Below are 7,070 nucleotides of genomic sequence, written 5' to 3'. Positions count from 1 at the left end.
TGACCCCTTCCTTGAATTGAATAATTTATTAGAATGGCTCAGAGAGCTCAGGCAAACATTTACTTATGTTTACGCGTTTTTATACAGGATACAGATGAACAGCCTGATAAACGGGTACATTGGGTGAGCCTGGAACCTGGAGCAGAAGGTCCTCAGTACAGGTGCTTCTGTGTCCCTGGGACTGAGATTTGTCACCAACCCCTACCCCCCACCCCTGCCCCCAGCACCTGGAAACCTTCAACCTGAAAGCTCTCCAAACCACATCATTTTGGGTTTTTATGGAGGTTTCATTAAACAAAACATGGCTGATTACATCATTGGCCATTGGTAATTGAACTCCTATCTCTAGTCTCTCCCCCACAAAAATCTCAAAGGTGGTATTGAAAGTTCCAACCTCTAATCACAAAGTTGGTTCAAGGGTAACCACCCCCCATTCTTAGGGACTTTCCAAATACCACCTCATTAGCATAAACTCAGGTGTGGTTCAAAAAGGATTTGTTATGAATAACAAAAGGCAATTTTATCACTCTTATCACTTAGAAACTCCAAGGGTTTTAGGACTTCAGTGCAAGGAATTCAATGAAGACCAAACACTGATTTCTTATTATAAATCACAACATCACAGTAGGTGTCATGTAAATTACTAGTAACTTAAATAGTATCAAAATACAGAGTATTTAAATGAATCAGTGTGGTCTTACATACAATCTTCTTCATACAGTAAAATGTGAGTTGGACTTATAGAAGTACACACAAAGAATGAGCTGATTTTTGACACAACAGCAATGTTTTGGCCTCCTTTCTGCATCATATTACAGAAGCCACCACTAAAATCAATAATGGCAAAGTAATGATGAAACATTATATATAACTATATATGTATATATATGACTATATAACTATATATATATATAAACTAAACCATGTGTTTTGTATTGGCTATTACAAATAAAAGACCTTGAAAATATTAAAACATGTTTAAAAAATTTTTTTAACATTTGTTCATTTTTCAGAGACAGAGACAGAGTACAAGCAGGGGAGGGGCAGAGAGAGAGGGAGACACAGAATCCGAAGCAGGCTCCAGCCTCTGAGCTGTCAACACAGAGCCCAACACTGGACTCAAACTCACGAACGGTGAGATCATGACCTGAGCCGAAGTCAGATGCTTAACCAACTGAGCCACCCAGGCGCCCCAAGAAGGTGCTGGTTTTAAAGTAAGTGTGGTAATATGAATATTCAAATAATGTACTTTTAGAAAATTCCATATTGCTTATATAAGCAATATGTTATCTAGTAAGTACACAAATTAACACATAAACAAGTGGGGATGTAATTTTGAAAAGTTACAATTTATAATGTGAACAAGTAACTTTTGGGCTAAAAGGCTTTTCACTCAAATTAGACAATTTCAGATACATGAAAGTTTACATCTGAATAAACACTTTCTATAAAACAGTTTAACTTTAACCTTATTCTTAACTTTACATAGGTTGTCACATATACCCAGTATCTCCTTTTGTATTTGTTCTCAACAGTAGAAATAATTGTTCACAAATTATCAACAGGGCAGAAAACTCAGTTTTGAGAAGTGTACCTTTAAAATTTAAGAAGTAAATATTTGCAGCATGTTAAATAACTTGGATTTAAATAAAATTTAAAAAGCAAATAAATAAATATCTGAAACAGATATGGGTTTAGAATTCTTTGTAGTTCTAGTCTCTTCTGGTAATTTTCTTTAAAAAAAGTGCTAGTAGTCTTAAATCTTTTTTTTTTAGTTCCCTTTGAAGACTAATCATTTGAAATATTGTAAAAATGGACATCACTAACTAGAAAGTTAGCAATTCCATTTTCCCCCTTTATTGCCATTTTTAAAGCTATCCATAAAATATAAACTTAAAACATAAATTTAAGCTTGTATTTGCTCACTTAGGAAATATGTTCTAGTCATACACCAAAGCAACGTAACAAAATTGTTATCATCACTAAACAAGTGGTTGTATGCTGGCTTCAGGGGCCACTGGGGAAAAAGCAGGCATGGACTCCAGGGATTCTGTTCTCAACTAAGCCCAAGTGGTTATGTTTTGTTATTATATGATAGGTAGGAAAAAGATAGGCTTCAGTAGGCAGAGAGGGGATGGATAGGACCTGAGGTCTCTGTGTGGGGAAAAACACAAATTTTGTAACAATGCTGGGAGGATCTGACTACAGCAAACCCCTTTGAGCTTAAGGTTCCTCTTAAGAACTCCCCTCAGGGGGCGCCTGGGTGGCTCAGTTGGTTAAGCAGCCGACTTCAGCCAGGTCACCATCTCGCACTCCGTGAGTTCGAGCCCCGCGTCGGGCTCTGGGCTGATGGCTCAGAGCCTGGAGCCTGCTTCCGATTCTGTGTCTCCCTCTCTCTCTGCCCCTCCCCCGTTCATGCTCTGTCTCTCTCTGTCTCAAAAATAAATAAACGTTAAAAAAAATTAAAAAAAAAAAAAGAACTCCCCTCAGGAACCTAACAAAAGACCTGACTAAAAATCAGGAGACCATAAAACTTACGACCCACAAGGAGCAGTATGGTCATAGACCACCCCTTATACAATGGAAAACAAGCCAATCAGGAATGGACAACCCAGAACCTAGAGTTATCCAGCCAATAAGGGCAGAACCTGAGAAGGAATGAGGGGGAAGGGAAGGTAGCCGGACCACAACCTTATAAAATAAGGACCTTTGCCTACTGTCACCGGCATTCACCTTCAAGGGTCTCCTCTCTGTAAAGAGGGCTTTCGTACTATTCTTACTTTTTGATCTGATGTGTCCACCTCTTCATTCTTTGAAGCAGGGAGACAATGAGCCCTAGGCATTGAGGTTTAAAAAAAGTTTTTTAAATCCTGGAAAATACTGGAGTTCTATGGAAGATGTTGCTTAAAGAAATAGGTTCACAACTAAAATAGTAATAAAAAATTCTGAAAACCACTGATTAAAGGAACAGAATCTTACCATAAAAAACAACAACAACAACAAAAAAAACAAAAACAAACAAGCAAAAAAAAAAAAAAAAACCTCATGAATTTGCTGGTGATTCTTCTTTCTCCCTTGAGAAACTGGCTAGGGAGAACACATCCAGCCAATCCTTCCCCCCCACCCCCATTATTCTATCAAGTTAGTTTTGGTTACATCTCATCTAACTTCAGATCATGCTACTTGATACAAGATTTTTTTAACTGTAATTAGAACATGTAACTGTAAGCTGGCAAAAAATGCTTGAGTAAATATCAATTAAAACAAAAGTTTAAAGCAAGTTTTAAGTTCAGTTCAAACAAAAAGTTTTAGATTCAAAAACAAAACCAAAATCTTCTTTGTGAGTGGGCAATTATTTTAAAAGTACACATTCAGGGAAAAGAAGTCACCAAATATTTGGGTGAATACTCAGGAAGAGAGGATAGGTGGGTGGGCCACTTGGGATGAAAACTGAAAAACAGACAAGATTGAGGGATTTAAAAAAATGTCCAAATAAATTTCACAGAAAAAGGGAAGAGAATGAGCAAAGTATAGAAAATGTAAATAACTATTTCCAAAGAATGGCAAACATCTCAATTTGGCCTGGACACAGGTGAAAGGCAATGACAGGAAAAAGGAATATGAATTTAGGTGGGGCCAGACAATGAAAGGTTCTCAACACCAACAGTAAGGGCCTGCCTGGGCTTTTTTTTTTTAGTTACAGAGTCGAGATACTACAGAGGTAGAACAGATAGAATTGACAACAGAATGGAAGCTATGTGGAGGAAAGGAAATCAAAGATGATGCAGAAGTGGAATTTGGGTAAGCACTAACAGGACCTGAGAGCTTTGAAGTAATGGACTTTCAGTATCTACCAGGATTGTTTATATGAAGAATTTCAAAAGTACAACCAATATACTTGACTGATACAAACTTTATTTTTCATGCCAAAATGTTTACAAATTTTATTTTTTCATACACAATTACAAGAGCAACAGTTACAAGTAACTAAAAAAATAGCATTTGGGGGCACTTCTATTCCTTTTGCTAACATAAGCATGTTTTGTTACATGAACAGCAACAATAATTACAATTACAGAACTGTTTAACTTGGGAATTTAGTGTTAGGATGGAGGCTAATCCATGAAACAAGCAAAGAGTAAGTGCCCAAACATAGTCTTTCATTCTATATTCTTCTTTATTCCATAATTAGAATCTACCCAGTAATGCCATCATTCAAATATCTGACCAGTTAGGTCAACTCAGCATTTTCCAAACTCTTACTTAATTTAGTTCTACAAGTGAATCTAAGACAAAACACACAAGGCATAGCTTGCTGATATCTGATGCCTAAAACAAACTGTTACATAATGAAGTTATGAATCTTATGCAACTTGGCATGTGTTCCATCTCACACAAGAACTAAAAGATGAATAGTACCTACAGCACTGAGAGTCACTCCACCACAGCTGATACAGTATCTCCCAGACTTCTAGTTTCTAAAATTCTGGGGGAAGTGGGACAATTTGAACAGTAATAGTCTACACGGTAGTAATATTACCTCTTGGCCATTGGCCCAATACTAGTCCTTTTTGTTTTTTAGTATACAAAATATGCTGAAAACATTTCCTTAAACACATTTCAATTAATGTAATTAAACAGAAGGCAACAATTTCCTTCTATAAGAGTTATTTAGCTATGAAAAACTTGCCATATATTTGTTAAATTAATTTACGGAATATTTTTAGGGTCAATACAGATATTTAATTTAGAGCCTATCCTAAACGTGTAAAAAGAACTACAAACATGATCACATTCGGTTTTTTTTTTAAACTGGAAATTACCATTTTTATCCCTATAGTAATTTTATAAATATATCACTTGCTTTTATCCAAATTAAGGATAAATTTCAAAAATCCACTGTGAAATTTACATTCTCACTAAGCACAAAAATACACAAATATTAGTTCTAATCAGAAATTTAAGCTAAGTGAAAATTTTTACTCTGAAATAAGTAGACCTGGGATATAGAAGTAAAAGTTTTGATCGAAGCAGATCACAAATATATTCTGTTTTCATGTAAAAATAATTTTTTTAAAGAAATAATGTTTAACAGTCTTTTAATCCCATCTTTTCAAACACATATTTTTCTTTTAAAATAAAATACTTTCAGATAAACATTTCATTTAAAATCTGATTTTACAAAAAAGAAATAAAATTAATTATTCTTAGATGTATTTGAGCCAGGTAGTTGCTGCTTCCAGATGTTATGAGCTACAAATCGATTTAGGACACTATGGTAAGTAACCTTTGGCTTCCAACGTAATAACTCGAAATTCAATTCACACTGCCTACCAAAGAAGTCTGATGTATATTTGTAAATTTAAAATTTTACATCTTTTAAAAAGAAAAAAATCCAAACAGATAAGTATGAATTATTTTAAAAATCAGTGATAAGCCATTTTTTATCACACCAAAGATCTATAAAATTATAATAAAGTCTCTTAATAGTATTTTTGAAAATACTATCAAAAACTTCAAAATCTTATATATATTAAGTACAACCAATATATTTTTAGAAAGAAAACATCTTCAAAGGCTGAAAAGGAAATATGCTATTTTTAAGAGCAATGATGTTTGAGTCAATCAGACATGTTTTCAATCTGAAATCTGCCACTTCCAAGCTTATGCATATTTCTTAACTTCTCTAAAACTCTTTCCTCAGATTTAAAATGGGGAGCAACGTCAGTAGCTACCTTAGAGGGCTTTCTGAGGAATAATCAGATAATGCACATAAGAGATTGCTGCAGTATCTGACAAAGTAACTAATAGATATTAGCTAGACTGAGCAGTAACTTCCTTAGGGGTCAAGTACCCAACAAACTATTTTCTTAAATAAAATGTAATCATTATATACAGAATTATTTATCTTAAGAATTAAAAAAAAAATGGTGTGGAAGGGGGTTGGAGACATTCCGTATAACAAAACACCCCTATATTGCAATAATGATACCTTTATTGTATTTTGGCAATCACTTTCTCTCTATTGTAACACTGTACTATATCACTTCCAAAATACAATTCAGAAGATCTAAACTGAATTTTTTTTTGTCACAAATCTTAGAGAAAATAATTACCTCATTGGCCTAAATAAATGAAAAAGGCACAGAAAAACTGCTCACAAATAAAACCACAGTCATTTACATATTATGTACCATAGTAAAGATGGTTATTTGGCAATTTCAAGCAATTTATCTGGTATCTAATATTGTCACACTGTTCTTATTTCAAATCTCAAATACATTAACCTCTATTATTTATATATAGCCTTGTGTGACAACCTATCAGTCATATCTTTATTGGAATGATCAAGAAATACTAAATTTTAAAAGAAAAATTCAGCTATAGATTATGCTCCAAAGTATTTCACAAATGCTCATTTTCCATTTAAAATATTTCAGGTACCAACTTAAAGATACCCAAATCTTAGTCCATCAGTATTATTTTGATTGTCACTAGGAACCATGTGAATGTTTTCTCTGATTTTTAATCATACTAACCTGAGTCAACAGGGCTTCTCAATGGACTCTATTTTAAATGACAGAGCACACACATAGGAGACAGAAAAATTAGGTATGGCCCCCTAAGATTATTTACTGAATATGTGATCTTCAGCAAGTCCCTTAACTTCTCCATGCCACGTCTCCTCTTCTAAAAGATAAGGATCCTGCCCTTCTCCTTTGTCTGACTCACAGGACCAGGTAAATTATATAAGAGAAACATGAAAGCTTTTACAAGGGCATATGTTAGCTACATACAATATCAACACACAGAGACTTGTTATAGTATTGGATTTGGTTAGGATGACCAGTCTATTAAAAGTGTAATTTAAGAAAAAGTTATTCTTGAGAGTATCAGGGGGAAAAAATTATAACATCTTTACCATATCCTTTGAATAAGATCTGAAAGCAGTTTTAAATTTTTTTTTTCAACGTTTATTTATTTTTGGGACAGAGAGAGACAGAGCATGAACGGGGGAGGGGCAGAGAGAGAGGGAGACACAGAATCGGAAACAGGCTCCAGGCTCTGAG

This window comes from Herpailurus yagouaroundi, unplaced genomic scaffold (genome assembly GCF_014898765.1).
Source record: "Herpailurus yagouaroundi ecotype Mexico unplaced genomic scaffold, PumYag 162483, whole genome shotgun sequence".
NCBI lineage: Eukaryota > Metazoa > Chordata > Mammalia > Carnivora > Felidae > Herpailurus > Herpailurus yagouaroundi.
Note: the sequence above shows the minus strand (reverse complement) of the source record.